This window comes from Pseudophryne corroboree, chromosome 6 (assembly GCF_028390025.1).
Source record: "Pseudophryne corroboree isolate aPseCor3 chromosome 6, aPseCor3.hap2, whole genome shotgun sequence".
NCBI classification, from domain to species: Eukaryota; Metazoa; Chordata; class Amphibia; order Anura; family Myobatrachidae; genus Pseudophryne; species Pseudophryne corroboree.
Window position 1 is genome coordinate 294,599,587 of NC_086449.1, and position 18,705 is coordinate 294,618,291.

Genomic DNA, 18,705 nt, shown 5'->3' on the forward strand with positions numbered 1-18,705 from the left:
TCACAACAGCATTTTTTGCCGGGACATCCTGGGTCTGCACCTTTCATACTGAACCCGGGATGGCCCTGCATTTTCTGAAAATGGGCGTCTCAGAAAAGACACAAGACCAGGAAATGCCCTGAATAGCCAATCAGCATCAGTATAGGCAACCTGGGAAGGTGGGACATGTCCCTGCACCATTCACACTGTCCAGGGTCCAGGGATCATCCCGGGACCAACCCTGGTCGATTGCAGGGTTGAAATGCGGGGACAGAAAACCCGGGTTTTTGTCCCTGTACCCTTTCACACCAAGAAATTTCCCGGGTTGATGCGTGTTCATGGCTGTGTGAAAGGGGTATTAATGGGTACAGGCTAACTAATCATTACTCGTTTCCACAAGCCTCAATGCCTCACTATCCTTCCCTGTACTCTTTACCTCTCCACCATCTGTAATTTTGTCATAATAAACACATAGGATAATCATGAATCAAATGCGGTCCTCAAGGCACCTCAACGGTACAGGTTTTAGGCATAACCATTACCATAATATTACCATAACAGATGGTTAAATCAAATTCAGTGAGGTGCTACTTACGTCACCTGTGGCCAACCATGGATATACTTAAACCCTGGACCATTGGGATGCCTTGAGGATCATATTTGAGAACGTCTGGTTTATGCTATAGTTACTGAATTGTTCTTATCTCTGTACACCTCTTCAGCCACCTTCACCCCATAAAAAGTTTACCGATAATAGTCTTTTCCTATATATATTCATAGCGCAAATGTATCCAACTCTACTATAATTTTTTTTATTATAAAATAATATTGTGGGTATGCCCATTACAAATATACATATTTTATATAAAACAAATGTGTGTACACAAATCTCAGCAAGAGCTCCTTTTTATACAGTCTAAGTACAATTTGGGTGGGAATCTGCTTATGTTTCATTAATTTGACATTTATTGTTCTAACTTATTTTTTTATTCTAGTGCATTATTCTTAAGGATTAACTAGTGTTTTTCTGTGACTTTAGAGAAAAAAAATGTAGTAATATGTATATGGTGTCCCAGAGGAAAAAAAAAAAAAGACACACACTTAGTATATTATATAACTCACACCTCTGGACATTTTTTATGCTGATAAATCAAAGATAAGGATTATAGCAGAGGTTCTCAAACTCGGTCCTCGGGGGCCCACACAGTGCATGTTTTGCAGGTCTCCTCACAGAATCGCAAGTGAAATAATTAGCTCCACCTGTGGACCTTTTAAAATGTGTCAGTGAGTAATTAATACACCTGTGCACCTGCTGGGTTACCTGCAAAACATGCACTGTGTGGGCTCCCGAGGACAGAGTTTGAGAACCTCTGGTTTATAGCATAAAACCTGGAACAATCAATGAGTTGAGAGCAGCAACTGAAAAAGAATGCACTCAATTGCCAACTGAAAGGATTTGTGATGTTTGCAATTCCATCCATCCGCGATATCAGCAGTGCCGAACAGAACAGCCATCAGTTTGAACACCTACGATAACTCAAAAATTGTTTAATTTGCCTTCTTCAACTTAGATTATAATTCTTTATTATATGTCTTAATAAACTTTATATTTGTATGTCAAAGTGCATATACATCCTGTATTTATGTTCCTATGTGAAGCATTAGATGACACTAATAATAATTATTTTTATTGTAATTGAATGGGAGGGCTGTTTCTTTAATATGCGTTATTATAATTATACCATTTTTTTTAATTCGAAAAGTATTGAAATGAAAATGTTTTTTTTTGCTTTGCTCAAAAATTAAGCATTTGTGTGTTACAAAGACATATCTGTCAACATGATCCAGTAAAAGCAAGCAGATGCATGTGCTTCCAAGGCACAGACACTCCTAAAAATCACCCAACATTAACCTTAATCAACAATGTATATGGAAGAAAAGGTAAAAGGCAAGCAGGGATGCACGGGCAACATACATAAAGAAAAACACTGTAGAAGAGAAAAGGCGAGCACATCCCAAAAATTAGAACAGTACACATGAAAAGAAAAAAGTAAGCAAAGGATATTCTATTTAATGTAATTAAATGCTGATAACAGAAAAAGATTAGCCAAAAAAAATAGGATTTTGGTTACCTACCGGTAAATACTTTTCTCGTAGTCCGTAGAGGATGCTGGGGTCCACATTAGTACCATGGGGTATAGACTGGTCCACCAGGAACCATTGGCACTTTAAGAGTTTGAGAGTGTGGGCTGGCCCCTCCCTCTATGCTTCTCCTACTAGACTGAGTCTAGAAACTGTGCCCGAGGAGACGGACATCTTTGAGAGAAGGTTTAACACAGATAGTGGCAAGATTCATACCAGCTCACACATACAAGGCACATCAAGCTAACTAGCTTGAAAAACTCAGCAACTGCTGAAACATTATTTACCAAGTAACAATGCAGTACTCAACTAAAACGAAGTTGTAATGAACCAGATAACTGTTGCAGGAAAATGAAGCGCTGGGCGGGTGCCCAGCATCCTCTACAGACTACGAGAAAAGGATTTATAGGTAGGTAACCAAAATCCTATTTTCTCTTACGTCCTAGAGGATGCTGGGGTCCACATTAGTACCATGGGGATGTACCAAAGCTCCCAGAATGGGAGGGAGAGCGCGGAGGCTCCTGCAGAACTGATTGACTGAACTTCAGATCATCAGAGGCCAAAGTATTGAACTTGTAAAACTTAGCGAATGTGTTCGACCCAGACTAAGTTGCCAATCGACAAAGTTGTAATGCCGAGACACCCCGGGCAGCCGCCCACGAAGAACCCACCTTACGAGTAGAGTGGGCCTTAACAGATTTTGGACACGGCAAGCCTGCAGTAGAATAAGCATGCTGGATAGTGAACCTAATCCAGCGAGATATTGTCTGCTTTGAAGCAGGACACCCAATTTTCTTGGGATCATACAGGGCAAACAAAGAGTCCGATGTCCTGTGACGAGCTGTCCTCTTCACATAGTTTCTCAAAGCCCTCACCACATCCAAGGACTTTGACGAAATTGAGGAGTCAGTAGCCACTGGCACCACAATAGGTTGGTTGATATGAATTGCCGACACAACCTTTGGAAGAAACTGCTGACGTGACCGGAGCTCAGCTCTATCTTCGTGGAATATCAAGTAAGGGCTTTTACAGGACAAAGCCCCCAATTCTGACACACGTCTAGCAGAAGCTAAGGCCAACAACGTGACAGCCTTTCATGTAAGAAATTCAACCTCCTGTAGAGGCTCAAACCAGTCCGACTGGAGAAACTGCAACACCACGTTAAGGTCCCAAGGCACCGTAGGCAGTACAAAGGGAGGTTGGATGTGCAGAACTCCCTTCAAAAAGGTCTGAACCTCAGGGAGGGCAGCCAATTGTTTCTGGAAGAAAATGGAAAGGGCCGATATCTGGACCTTCACAGATCCCAACCTCAGGCCCATATCCACACCTGCTTGCAGGAAGAGGAGAAAACATCCCAGTTGAAACTCCACCGCAGGAAACTTCTTGGACTCGCACCAAGAGACATATTTCTTCCAAATACGATGGTAATGTTTAGATGTTACCCTTTCCTAGCCTGTATCAGGGTAGGAATGACCTTCTTTGGAATGCCCTTTCGAGCTAGTATCAGGCGTTCAACCTCCATGCCGTCAAACGTAGCCGCGGTAAGTCTTTATAGGCGAACGGCCCCTGTTGCAGCAGGTCCTCCCGAAGACAAAGAGGCCTCGGCTCTTCCTGCAAGAGATTCAGAAGGTCCGCATACCAAGCCCGCCTTGGCCAGTCTGGAGCAATGAGGATCGCTTGAACCCCTGTTCTCCTTTCGAGCTTTAGAACTCTTGGAATGAGTGGGAGTGGTGGAAACACGTACACCGACTGGAACACCCACGGAGATACCAGGGCGTCCACTGCCACTGCTTGTGGGTCCCTCGACCTGGAACAATAATGCCGAAGCTTCTTGTTGAGACGAGATGCCATCATGTCTATTTGGGGTAACCCCGAAAGGTCTGTTATTTCCTTGAACACCTCTGGATGAAGACCCCCTCCCCCGGATGGAGATAGTGTCTGCTGAGGAAGTCTGCTTCCCAGTTGTCCACTCCCGGAATGAAGATTGCAGAGAGCGCCAACGCATGTTTTTCTGCCCAGAGGAGAATTCTTGTCACCTCTGACATCGCGATGTCAGAGGTGACAAGAATCCTCCTCTGCGCAGAAAAACTTCCGTGTCGAGGATCATCCCCAGAAAAGACAACCACCGGGTTGGTTCCAAATTAGATTTTGGAAGGTTCAGAATCCAACCGAGTAGGCGGGTTGTGAGTACAATGGACTGCAACAGCTCCTCCTTGGACGATCAGTAGATCGTCTAAATACGGAATGATGTTCACCCCCTGTTTTCGGAGTAGAACCATAATTTCCGCCATCACCTTGGTGAACACCCTTGGTGCTGTAGAGAGGCTGAATGGCGGGCCTGGAACTGGAAATGACAGTCCAGTAATGCAAAACGGAGATAAGCCTGATGCGGTAGCCAAATCGGAATGTGGAGGTACGCATCCTTGATATCCAGGGATACTAGGAATTCCGCCTCTTCCAGACCTGATATCACCGCCCTGAAAGACTCCATTTTGAACTTGAACTCCTTCAGAAAAGGGTTCAGTGATTTTAGGTTCAGAATGGGCCTGACCGAACCATCCAGTTTCGGTACCACGAAAAGGTTGGAATAGTAACCCGTGGCTTGCGAATGAGGCGGCACTGGCACAATGACCTGTTCCTCCACCAACTTCTGAACCGCTGCTTGTAGGACAGTCCTGTCCGCCAGCCGAGCTGGCAAGCCTGATTTGAAAAAATCGGTGAGGAGGGAGATTTTGAAATTCCAACCTGTATCCCTGGGACACAATATCTATCGCCCAGGGATCCAGGCCAAACGATACCCAGACGTGACTGAACTGTCTGAGCCTCGCTCCCACGGGCCCCACCTCCAGGCCGCGTAGTCCACCATCATGCGGGGGACTTCGGCGTACTGGAAGCAGGCTTAGTTTCCTGGGAACCTGCCGCAGCAGGTTTCTTGGATTTAGCTTGACCTTCCCTAAAGAAGGTATTGGACGGTTTGGCCTTTCTAGGCTTGTTAGGCTGAATGGACTGCAATGCTGATGAAGAGAAGGATTTCTTCGGAGCAGGTGCAGCTGAGGGAAGAAACGGAGACTTACCCACAGTAGCCGTGGATATCCACGCATCCAAAGCTTCCCCAAAGAGAGCCTGACTTGTGTAGGGTAGGGACTCCACACTTTTCCTGGATTCCGCGTCGGCCGACCACTGGCGCAGCCAGTCCCCGACGAGCTAAAACAGACATGGAAGAGATCCCCGCAGCCATGGAACCCAGGTCTTTCATGGATTCTACCATAAAACCTGCTGAATCGTGAATGTTACGCAAAAAAATTCAACATCACACTTATCCATTGTATCCGAATCCTCAAGTAAGGTGCATGACCATTTCACTATAGCTTTTGCAATCCATGCACTAGCAATAGTGGGACGTAATATGGACCCCGAAGCTGTGTACATTGATTCAAGTGTTTTATCAATCTTTCGATCAGCCAGCTCCTTTAAGGCGGTAGATCCCGGAACAGGCATAACCACCTTTTTTGTGAGTCTGGACACAGATGCGTCAACAATTGGTTGGCTTTCCCATTTTCTCCCATCCTTCTCAGGGAAAGGAAACGCCACCCGGACCCTTTTAGGGATGTGGAATTTTTTCTCAGGGTTTTCCCATGCTTTCTCAAATATAGCATTCAATTCCTTTGACGCAGGGAAGGTTAGCGAGGCTTTCTTATTTTCAGTGAAAAAAGCCTCCACAACCTGCTCAGGTGTGGTATCATTAATATTCAACACATCCCTGATAGCCTCTATCATCAATTGCACCCCCTTTGCAAGAGAGGCAGACCCCCGCAACACATTCCCATTACCGTCTGTGGTATCAGAATCGTTATCCGTGTCATCTTGCATGACATGAACAAGCGCTCGTTTGTGGGGGTATATAGCGTAACGTCCTGAGGTACCAGAATCGGGCCATACTGACAGAGTTGTGTAATACCTGGGTTGCAGATTCATTACTTGCAACCCTATCTGAAATCTGAGAAATCCAAGATTTGATAGAGGAAAACCACTCAGGTTCCCTTGCTGGAATCTGTGCTAAACCAGTGCTATCCTGATTACATGGAATGGGATCATCCTGGGAGGACATATCCTCCGCAGCATATGACACAGTGTCCCTGGACATAGCTAAAGGAGACCACAAAACACCACACACACACACACACACACACACACACACACACACACACACAGGGGAGGGCAGACAGAGTCCCCCCCCCCCCCCCCCCCCCAAGAATGGCAAGAGAGAGACAGAGATTGGAGCCAACCCACCCACAGCGCTTTTAACCAAAGGGAGACCCCTTGTCAACGCTGACTGTGCACCTTAATAGGATACACAGTCGTATTGCAGCCTTCCCCCCTTCTACAACCCCCTGGTACCGTGAGAGATATCTGGGGTTGATGTGGAGGGACCCTTCTTTCTCATGATCAGCGCTGTGCAGGCAGGAAAATGGCGCTGAACACTGCTGGGTCCGCTCTGAGAAGAAGCTCCGCCCCCAAAATGGCACGGTCTTCCCGCTCTTCATCTGATTATAATGGCCTGAGGATTGATGCTGGCTGAGATCCTGGGACCCTGACAGGCTTTGTGACCAGTGTAGGGTGTAAGCGCTGGCCCAGGGCGCTACTCACCGCGCCGCACTATGTATTGCTGAGCCATCCCGAAGCTCCTACCCTGCTGCCGCCATCTTCACACCGACCCCCCGCTTGCTAAGGGGGTCGGTGTCTTACTCGCCACAATCTTCAGCTCTGTAAGGGGTTGGCGGCATGCTGCTGGGGTGAGTGATCCCCTGTGGCGGGGAACGATCTATCTCCTCAGAAGCTCAGTGTCAGCGGAGTAAGTGGCTCAGACCCCGCAGGGCAGACACTACTCCCCCCCCCCCTTAGTCCCACGCTGCAGGGAGGCTGTTGCCAGCAGCCTCCCTGTAAAATAAAAAAACTCTAAAATAACATTTTACTAGAAAAGCTCGAGAGCTCCCTTAGCTGTGACCGGCTCCTCCGGGCACATTTTCTAAACTGAGTCTGGTAGGAGGGGCATAGAGAGAGGAGCCAGCCCACACTCTCAAACTCTTAAAGTGCCAATGGCTCCTGGTGGACCAGTCTATACCCCATGGTACTAATGTGGACCCCAGCTTCCTCTAGGACGTAAGAGAAATATACGTTATGGTAAGAACTTACCGTTGATAACGGTATTTCTCCTAAGTCCACAGGTTCCACAGGATAACAATAGGATATGATGGAGCGACAGCGGATTGGCACCAAATGATCACAAGCTTTCAGGCCTCCCAGGATGCAACGGGCCCGTCCATATATCCCCGCCCACTGGCTCAGGCAAATCAGTTGGATTCCAAAGCATCTACGCAGGAGCATCATGTAGAGCCCTAAATCAGGCAAGAACAACACACATGCACACCCTTCCGCACAAGAAGGAAGAGGTTAGTGAGTAGCAAGATCCTCAAATCAGGTGCGTCAGGGTGGGATCCCTGTGGACTTAGGAGAAATACCGTTATCAACGATAACTTCTTACCATAACGTATATTTCTCCGGCAGGGTCCACAGGTTATCCACAGGATAACAATGGGATTTCCCAAAGCAATTTTAGTGGTGGGGACGCTGCTGATTGGACAGGAGAACCTTACGCCCGAATTCAGCGTCATGAAAGGCAAAAGTATCCAAGCATAATGCCTAATGAATGTGTTATACCCCTTTTACACTCGCAGAAAAATCCCGGGATATTGCACGTGAACGCGCATCATCCCGGGATTTTTGTGAGTGTGAATGGGTACAGGGACAATTTCCCGGTATGAGCATCCCCGGATTTCAACCCAGGTCTCGACCTGGGTTGAATCCGGGACCGTCCCGGGAAGCTGTGCAGTGTGAACGGGTATACCGGGTCAAGGCGACCGGGCACCCGTTCTTTGCATAGGAGGAGGCGGTGCTTGGAGAAGATTATCTCCAAGCACTGCCTCCGCTAGAGTCAGCGGTGACGTCACCGACCCGGTAATATGCCGGGTCGTCCCGCTAATGTGAAAGGGTCATTCCCGGGAATGTGTCCCGGCAAATATACCAGGACACATTCCCGGGAATGACCTTTCACTGCGAGTGTAAAAGGGGTATTAATGGAAGACTGTGGCTGCCTTACATGTCTGTTCTGCTGAAGCACCATGTTGTGCTGCCTATGAAGGACCTACCTTACGAGTACAGTGAACAGAGACATTGGGGGTAATTCTGAGTTGATCGCAGCAGGAACTTTGTTAGCAGTTGGGCAAAACCATGTGCACTGCAGGGGAGGCAGATATAACATGTGCAGAGAGAGTTAGATTTGGGTGGGTTATTTTGTTTCTGTGCAGGGTAAATACAGGCTGCTTTATTTTTACACTGCAATTTAGATTGCAGATTGAACACACCACACCCAAATCTAACTCTCTCTGCACATGTTATATCTGCCTCCCCTGCAGTGCACATGGTTTTGCCCAACTGCTAACAAAGTTCCTGCTGCGTCAACTCAGAATTACCCCCCATTGGCTGGAACAGGGAGAACCGCTTGAGAATATGCTTCCGAAATAGTAATTCGAAACCCTCTAGCCAGCGTCCATTTATTAGCAGGCCATCCTCTCTTGTGGATTTCGTAGAAAATGAAGAGAGAATCTGTCTTTCTGATGGCACTGGTGCGATCCACGTAGATCCTTAATGCTCGGACTACGTCCCGCGACGCATCTCCCGCAGAAAGTCCAGATACCTGAAAAAACCGGGACTACAATTTCTTCATTAAGGTGGAATTTAGACACCACCTTAGGAAGATACCCAGACCAGTTCTGAGAACTGCTTTATCTGGATAAAAAAAAGAAAAATCAGAAAAAGAGAACATGACAGCGCTCCTAAATCTGACACTCTTCTAGCTGATGCCATAGGCAGTAGAAAGAGAACTTTAGCTGTCAACCATTTAAGATCCACTTTATTAAGTGGTTCAAATGGAGCAACTTGAAGGGCTTTGAGGAATAGACTTAAGTCCCAAGGCACTGTAGGAGGAACAAAAGGAGGTTGAATTTGCAGCATTCCCTGAAAAAAGTACGTACATCCTGTAAATTGCCAATTTTCTTTTAGAACCCTATAGTCAATGCTGATACTTGTACTCTCAAGGAAGCCACCTTCAAACACTTATCCATTCCCGCCTGAAGGAAATCTAAGACCCTGGAAACTTGGAAAGATTTTGGGTCCATATTTCTTTCACTCCACCATGAATATAGGCCTACCATATTCGGTGATAAATGCGACCGGAGGAGGGTTTCCTCGCTCTGAGCATTGTTTGAATTACCTGTAGCGAGAATCCTCTTGACTTCAGGATAGAGGTTTCAAGAGCCACGCCGTCAACGATAGTCGATCCAGATGCCTGTGATAACAAGGACCCTGCATTAGTAGATCTGGACATTGAGTGAGCAGAAGTGGAGCAACCATCGACATTCTCTGCAGATCTGTGTACCAACGCCTTCTGGGCCAAGCCGCTAGAATCACGGCACCCTTTGCTTCTGTTATCTTCCTCACCACCCTGGTAGCAGGATGATCGGAGGAAATAGATACGCCAGATGAAAATCCTGATTTCACTGACAAGGCATCCACAAAGATCGCTCCGGGATCCTTTGTTCTTGCCCCATATGCGGGCACTTTGTTGTTCAGATGGGACGCCATGAGATCTATCTCTGGCAAACCCCACTTGTCTACCAGAGTCTGAATGGCGTGTTGACTGAGAAAGTCCGCTTACCAGTTTAGGACTACAGGAGCAAATACTGCGGACAATGCTGGAAGATGGAGTTCTGCTCACTTTAGTATGCGACTTACCTCCTTCATTGTTGTTTGGCTGTGCGTTCCTCCTTGGTGGTTGAGGTACGCCCCTGCCATTAAATTGTACGAGTGGATCTGGATTGGTCTTCCTTGAAGAGTGTCCTTTTCCTGAATCATTGCCATGTATATGGCCCAAAGTTCTAACAGATTTATTGGCAGGCAACTTTTTTCTGTGGTCCATTGTCCCTGGAACCATAATCTTCAGGACACTGCTCCCCAGCCCTGAAGACTGGCATCTGTTGTCAGGATCCCCCATCTGATATCCAAAAGGTTCTCCCTTTGTCTAGATGGGCTGTCTGTAGCCACCAGGCTGATGACTTTCTAACCTTGTGTGAAAGTACCATAGTCTGTTTCTTTATTGTCTGATGTATTCCATTCCATCTGGCCAGAATCAGACGCTGCCGAGGTCTTGAGTGGAATTGTTCATACTTTACCATGTTGATTGTTGACACCATCAAACCCATCAGTCGCATAGCTATGTGGACTGATATTTTTTTACTGTGCAACAACTCCTGAGTACTTGACTGTACCTTGGATATCTTATTCCGAGGTAATCAATTTTCTGCAGACTTGAATTCAGTACAGCCCCACAGTGAGTCATCCGTTGTGACGGAACCAGAGATAACTTTGCCCAATTTATGAACCACCCGTGCCTCTGCCGACAAGTCTGTTCTGTTGGAGATGGCACAGAAGCTTTTCCTGTGATTGTGCCAGGATAAAAAAGGTGGTCGAGGTATGGAAATTTTCTTATCCCCTTCTTGCGGAGATAAGCTGCCATAAACATAATTTTGGTACATACTCTGGGGGCTGTGGCTAAACCAAAGGGTAAGGGCTGGAACTGAAAATGTTGCTGGAGAATGGTGAACCTTGAGATAACACTGATGGAACAGTGCTATAGGAACCTGTAGGTAAGCATCCTGACAATCCAGGGATACCATGTAATCTCCTGGCTCCATGCAAAAACTATGGAGCGCAATGTCTCCATGTGAACCGTGGTACCCAAACTTATCTGTTTAGGATTTTGAGAATGGGGTGAAAGGATCCTTCTGAACCCAAACCCGGTTGGAGTAAAAACCCCTGTCCCTATTGTGCAGGGGTTACTGGAATGACTATTCCTGACAAAAGCAATTTCTGAACTGCTTCTTGCATACCCCTGTCCTTCGCCTCTACCCGAGACAGACTGGAACAGAAGAACCTTCGAGGAGGATGCTTCTAGTAGGGAAAACATAACCTAGAGATTCTTGCACCCAGGCATCTGTTTGTAGACTGCTACCAGATCTGTTCAAACTGAAGAAGTCGGCCCACTATCCTTTTGGGATCCCGCAGAAGGAGGCCCGCACCATCATGCTGATGGCTTATCCTCTGGTTTGGAAGCTGGCCCTCTGGTTGCCTTTGCTTCTTAGCCTTACCAAACTTACTGTATTGGGACTGCTACGTTTCTTTATGACCGACAAGGCCAAAACCGGACCCCTAGGTTTGGGGTTATATGTGGAAGGAAATGTGATATTCTTGGAGCATGTTTCTGACTCCAGAATATCTGTTAACTCCTTCCTAAACAGAAACTTTCAGCCAGAGGCAAAGTTTCCAGAACCTTCTTTGATTCTGAATCAGCTTTCCATGTATGTAAGCAAAACTGCTCTGGGAGCAGCTATTGTGAATGCTGATGCCCTAGAACATTAGTGTCCATACGAGCTATATGGGATTCTTGCTCCCTTGCAGGCGCTGAAAACCTATCTTCCAGTACCTCAGCCCAGTGTACCTACACAGCACCTGGTATTCCAAGGTGGTTTCCCATCCAAGAACTAACCAGGCCCAACACTGCTTAGCTTCCAAGATCTAGTGAGATTGTGCCTATCCAGTGTAGTGTGGCCGTAGATTGCAAGGTAAAGTCATGGCTGGCCTTATAACTGCCCCAGACAGAGACAATATGGTTTTCAGAAAACCATCCCTCTTCCGACGTTGATGGCAAAGGCCATATAGATTTTCGCACTATCAATGCTATGCATATCAACTTTAGGAGGCACTTCCTATTTTTAAACAGTCCCTAGCTGGAAAAGGATATTTGGAATCCCATTTACTGGGAACCTATATTCCTTATTGGGTATAGCCCAAACCTTTTCCATGATTTCCATCAGCTACTGGGGTCCTCCATGAGGAGGCCCTATTTTTTGTGACGTTTAAACATAGGTACCTTATTTTTAACATAGGCTCTGCTGATCCTCTGAGGACAGAAAGGCCTTTACTGCTCTCATTAATTCAGCTATATTCACTGAGCTGATACTCTACTTCGAAATACAAAGAACAGGTAAAGGGTATGTAGAGTTTTCATTGTCTGATGAATCATGTGTAGCCTGTGCAGTTGATGATTTATTTACACTCGGTTTATCAGCTTTTTTTATTGGAGAAGCTGTTGGGGATACCGTAGATAGAGAGCTGCATGTAAGGGTTAATAGTGAACCCCATTCCTGGTATTGACGCTGTAGGATAGGGGTGGGCAACAGGCGGCCCGCGGGCCGGATGCGGCCCGATCCTGCCTGGCCCGCTGTGCCCCACCAGAGTGCAATGACAAGCGGCCCGACATGCCGCTTGTCATTGCACTGCTCTCAGACGCGGCGCTGCTGAGGAAATCCCGGTCACGTCACAGGGTCAGCTGACCGGGATTTCCTCTGTTATCATGCGCTGGGCGGCACGGGGGGCGGGCACTGCAGTGAGCAGGAGCGGTGGCCGAGAAGCGGCAACCAGTGAGGAGAGGAAGCAGCGAGCGGGAGCAGGAGAGGCCACATCAGCAGTGACTCCGGCCGGCAGCAGCGCAGATAATCGGACAGCGGGGGATCGTCTGCCACTGTGACAAACAGGTAAACCCCCTGTCCAGCCAGCCCCTGGATCACTGCTTAAGCTGCCATATAGGTTTAGGGATGGGAGTTAAAAACTGCAATATGGGTTTAGGGGAGGGGGGGTAGGGACTGTCTGCCGTAATGTGTAAAAACGGGGGCGCCGTCTGCCGTAACGTATAAAAACGGGGGCGCTGTCTGCCGTAATGTGTAAAAAGGGGACGCTGTCTGCCGTAATGTGTAAAAACGGGGGCGCTGTCTGCCGTAATGTGTAAAAACGGGGGCGCTGTCTGCTGTAATGTGTAAAAAGGGGACGCTGTCTGTCGTAATGTGTAAAAAGGGCACGCTGTCTGCCATGTGTAAAAAAGGCACGCTGTCTGCCGTAATGTGTAAAAACGGGGGCGCTGTCTGCCGTAATGTGTAAAAAGGGGACGCTGTCTGCCGTAATGTGTAAAAACTGGGGCGCTGTCTGCCGTAATGTGTAAAAAGGGATCTCTTTATGAGTATTTTGTGTGTGGCCCTCGAATATTCGCTGGAAGTGTTAAGCGGCCCCCCAGCTGAAATAATTGCCCACCCCTGCTGTAGGAATTAACCTTCCAGCTATACTGGACAAGGTCTGTGCAAACATCGCCCAAGGGGGATCTATCTGTACTTGACGTAGATCAGGGATCTGCCTTGTATTATGCTGAACAGCAAACCATTCTACACATAAACCATCCTGTACCAGATCAGAGAGGATAACACAGTTTTTGCAAGACAACATGATATGAGTGTTGGTGTTCCTGTAAGTGTACTCTCGTCACCTTTGCCGCTCTTAAACATGATAAGCAGCACTTACACAGTGTACTACTCAATTTGTGACTGTAACCACTTTATCGTTCTAAAGTGATATCAATCTGACCCTTACCCATGCACCCGCATTGAGGATCAGAAGACCAACTGACAAACATACATAAAGTCAGCAATCACACTAGCAGTCAGTCAAGTTATATATTAGTCATATGACCACATAATCAACTACGAACACATTTTAAAGTATGTAGGAGTACATATTATTGAATTCTGTTTTTATATAGATCTTAACGTACTCAGACGCAATATGAAGAAAACCACAGTAATGTACGCAGACTCATATGCAATAGGCACTTAAATTTAACTATTCATACTGACAAAAGTAGATAGAAATTTAGTGCTGTATAACCCATACTCAGAGTGGGATACAGGGAGACTCACCTCACTTCCAAGATCGATCAATACGTTAGCGAACGCTGAGTGGATCCGGATGCTACTAGTGTATACCGCCGCTCCGTAAACTTTTAGTGAACACAGACGCACTGTACATACAGACGCACCAGCCACAGACGCCTGTATTGCGACCGGGTCTCCTCGCGGTAGCGCTTAGTGAACGCAGCCACAGCGGCCTATGCTGTGACCGAGACCCCTCATGGTAGTGTCTGAGACAGAAGTGAGGCAACAGTTCATGGCGGGAGACTCACGGAAACTGGTCATGAACTGGGGGGAGGGGCGACCAGGACAGCGTCTAACTCCCCACTGCTGAGATCAACCCTAGAGATCGCAGCCTCATACTATTCCTAGTGCCTTATGATCCCTAAGGCCTAGCGCTGGAGCACCCGTGGTGGCGGCGTGTCAGCTACTGTTTGGTAGTCTCCTTCCAATACTGCTCTCATTCAATGACTCTCACACACAAGCAGACAAACAATGGTGGCCTTTATCATGAGGCCTACTGTGACAAATTACATGGCCCTATGTGGGTACTGCTATCATGTAGTGTTAGGACTACTGACATCGGAGAACCCTTGAAAGTGGCTCAGCAGCTTAAACATGCATTTGCAAACATGTGTAAACTAATTCTCTGAATTTCTATTACCAGATAGATTCAGGTATGATTACAGGTAATTTTTAGTGTGCTGAAGGGAAATGTAAAGGTGGGATTTGCAACCCCCCCCCCCCCCTCCCTCCGTCTGTTTGTCTGTGTCCCCTCCCCCTTTTTCCAGCACCTGATACATAATTATTTCCAGGAATGACCGAGCAACCACCATTGTTTGTCTGCTTGTGTGTGAGAGGCATTGAATGGGAGCAGTATTTGGAAGGCATGCTGTTCCTTGTAGTGCAAATGGGAGATCCTGGGGGTGGCTCCTGGGTGAGTTGGCTCTCTGTCTGGATGTGTTTTAGTAATAGCCTTCATCATGAGGCCTACTGTCACAAATTACATGGCCCTATGTGGGCACTGCTATCATGTAGTGTTAGGACTGCTGACATCAGAGAAGCCTTGAAAGTGGCTCAGCAGCTTAAACATGTGTTTGCAAACGTGTAAACTAATTCTCTGAATTTCTATTACCAGATAGGTTCAGATATGGTTACAGGTAATTTTTAGTGTGCTGAAGGGAAATGTAGGGGTGGAATTTGCAACCCCCATCCCCCCCTCTCTGTCTGTTCACATAGGAAACCTAATCACAAGGCAGACTGCCAGTCTCAGGGGAAGGCGTTTTATTCCCGAGACCGGCAATCCGGATGGTCTTTAGCAGAAAGTGCTAATGTGCATCTACATCTGATGCTAGTCTGTTAGTGTCACCTGGCTTCTTAGGACAGCAGCAGATGCAGTTCCTAGAAACTGGTTTTGTGCGCATGTGCATTTTTTTTCTTTTCCTCCCCGGCAAGTCCAGCCTTAAAATGGTAGGAGCAACCACTGTTTACTACGCTTAACACAATGTCTTCACTGTTTAACATCTATATCTATAGTATACAGTACAAAGAGTGTTTCCCAGCTCAGGGGTAGATCACAGGTGCTTTCCATGCAGCCCTCCAGCTGTTGTGAACTACACCTCCAAACGTGCCCTGTCAGTTTTAGCATTCTCCAACAGCAACACTGTGGCTGGGCATGCTGGGATGTGTAGCTTTACAATAGCTGGAGGCCTGTTTCCCTATTACCCCTGCTGTAGATGAATGAAAAGTTATGTATAGGTGTAGGAGGTTGTTTTAGAATAGCTAGTGTTGGTGGTAAAAAAAATAAAATAAAAATAAATGTATATATATATTTATTTAAATTGGAAGCCATTATATAGAGTTTGAACTTTATAAATTGCTGTAGTTTGGTCAGTAGTAACAATAAAACACATTAGGAGATGGAATGTAAAATAAGAAGAAATTAGATACTTTAAAGATGCAGTCATTGGAACTGCTGGTCCCAGACTTCCAATGTGTATAACGTTAACCCCTTTTTTTTAAAATACAGCATTAATGGCCACATCCTGAGTTTTCCAGCAGTATTAGTAAACTCAAGCACATTATACTAATGATGGTGTGTGATGAAGGTATTAACAGTTGTTTAAATCTGAGACATATGTCACATAGAGCAACTAATACCCATATTTCACTATGAGGCAAAATTACAGTATGTTTGTTTCGCTTTTCAGAAGTCCGCGAAAGATGCTTAATAGACTTAGAATATATGGCTCAGAAAGGCCACATAAATATAAAAAAACAAAACCTGAAAATATTTTCAGCTGCAAAAAAAAAAAAGCAACAAATTATTTTCAGTACTTATAAAGTGTTTATAAAGAACAATTAATGAGTGAAATATATAGGTTATGGTAAGAACTTACCATTGATAACGGTATTTCTCCTAAGTCCACAGGATCACAATGGGATATGATGAAGCGACAGCGGATTGGCACATATCAGTCAAAGCTTTTCCGGCCTCCCAGCATGCAACGGGCCCGTCCATATATCCCCACCTCCTTGCTCAGGCAATTCAGTTGTATTCCAAAGCTCAAGGCAGGAGCATCATAGATAGCCCTAATCAGGCGATAAGAACACACATGCACACCCTTCTGTACAAGAAGGAAGAGGTTAGTGAGTAAAAGGATCCTCAAATCAGGTGCGTCAGGGTGGGATCCCTGTGGACTTAGGAGAAATACCGTTATCAACGGTAAGTTCTTACCATAACGTATATTTCTCCGGCAGGGTCCACAGGTTATCCACTGGATAACAATGGGATTTCCCAAAGCAATTTAGTGGTGGGGACGCTCCTGATTGGACAGGAGAATCCTTCGCCCAAATTCAGCATCATGAGAGGCCAAGGTATCAAAGGCATAATGTCTAATGAATGTGTTAATGGAAGCCTTACATGATGGACCTACCTTACGAGTAGAGTGAGCAGAGACATTAGCCGGAACAGGGAGATCAGCCTGAGAATATGCTTCTGAAATGGTCATCAGAAGCCATCTTGCCAGTGCCTGCTTATCAGTAGGCCATCCTCTCCTGTGAAATCCGTAGAGCAGGCATGTCCAAACTGCGGCCTTCCAGCTGTTGAGAAACTACACATCCCAGCATGCCCTGACACAGCTTTAGCAGCAAATATGTAGTTTCACAACAGCTGGAGGGCCAGAGTTTGGACATGCCTGCCGTAGAGAATTAAGAAAGAATCTGTCTGATGGCACTGGTACGATCCACGTAGATCCTTAATGCACGGACTACATCCAGCGATACATCTCCCACAGAAAGGCCCGGTACCTGGGAAGCCGGGACTACAATTTCTTCATTAAGGCGGAATTTAGACACCACCTTCGGAAGATACCCAGATCTAGTTCTGAGAACTGCTTTATCTGGATAAAAAAAAAAAAAAAAATCAGAAATGGGGAATGACATGATAATGCCCCTAAATCTGATACACTTCTAGCTGACGCAATAGCCAGTAGAAAGAGAACTTTAGCTGTCAACCAGTTGTGATCCACTTTATTAAGTGGCTCAAACGGGGCAACTTGAAGGGCTTACAGGACTAAACTTAAGTCCCAAGGCACTGTAGGAGTAACAAAAGGAGGTTGAATGCGCAGCATTCCCTGGAAAAAAGTACGCATATCCCGTAATTTGGCAATTTTCTTTTGAAACCATACAGTCAATGCCGACACTTGCACTCTCAAGGAAGCCACCTTCAAACCTTTATCCATTCCTGCCTAAAGGAATACAAAGACCCTGGAAATTCTTAAAGATTAAAGGGTCCATTTTCCGTTCACTGCACCAATGAATATAGGTTTGCCATATTCAGTGATAAATGCGAGCTGAGGAAGGTTTCCTTGATCTGAGCATTGTTTGAATTACCTGTTGAGAGAATCCTCTTGACTTCAGGATAGAGGTTTCAAGAGCCACGCAGTTAAAGACAGTCGATCCAGATGTCTGTGGTAACAAGGACCCTGCATCAGTAGATCTGGACTTTGAGGGAGCAGAAGTGGAACATCCATCGATATCCTCTGCAGATCTGTGTACCAATGTCTTCTGGGCCAAGCCGGAGCTATTAGTATCACGGCACCTTTTCCTTGCTTTATCTTTCTCACCACCCTGGGTAATAGAGGAAATTGGAGGAAACACATAATAGAGGTAATTGGAGGAAACACAAGCCAGATGAAAATCCCATCTCAAGGACAGGGCATCCACAAAGATCGCTCTGGGATTCTTTGTTCTTGACCCGTATGCGAGCACTTTGTTGTTCAGCCAGGACGCCATGAGATCTATCTCTGGCCACCCCCACTTGTCTACTAGAGTCTGGAAGACCTCCGGGTGTAGAGCCCATTTGCTTGCCTGAATGGCGTGTCGACTCAGAAAGTCCGCTTCCCAGTTTAGGACTCCCGGTACGAACACTGAGGACAAGGCTGGATGAAGTTCTGCCCACTTTAGTATGTGACTTACCTCCTTCATCTCTTTTCGGCTGCGAGTTCCTCCCTGATGGTTGAGGTACACTACTGCCGTCGCATTGTCCGAGCGGATCTGGACTGGTTTTCCCCGAAGAATGTCCTTTGCCTGAATTAGTGCCATGTATATGGCCCGAAGTTCCAATATATTTATTGGCAGGCAACTTTCTTTCTTGGTCCATTGCCCCTGAAAA

General features: G+C 46.3%; 1 protein-coding gene and 1 pseudogene across 1 annotated transcript in view; both read right to left on the reverse strand.

Moving 5' to 3' along the window:
* Positions 1-18,705, reverse strand: part of ZNF280D (zinc finger protein 280D) — a 629,515-nt gene that overhangs the window by 394,291 nt on the left and 216,519 nt on the right. The gene's annotated exons all lie outside the window — the stretch shown is intronic.
* On the reverse strand, positions 11,734-11,852 carry LOC134937538 (5S ribosomal RNA; annotated as a pseudogene).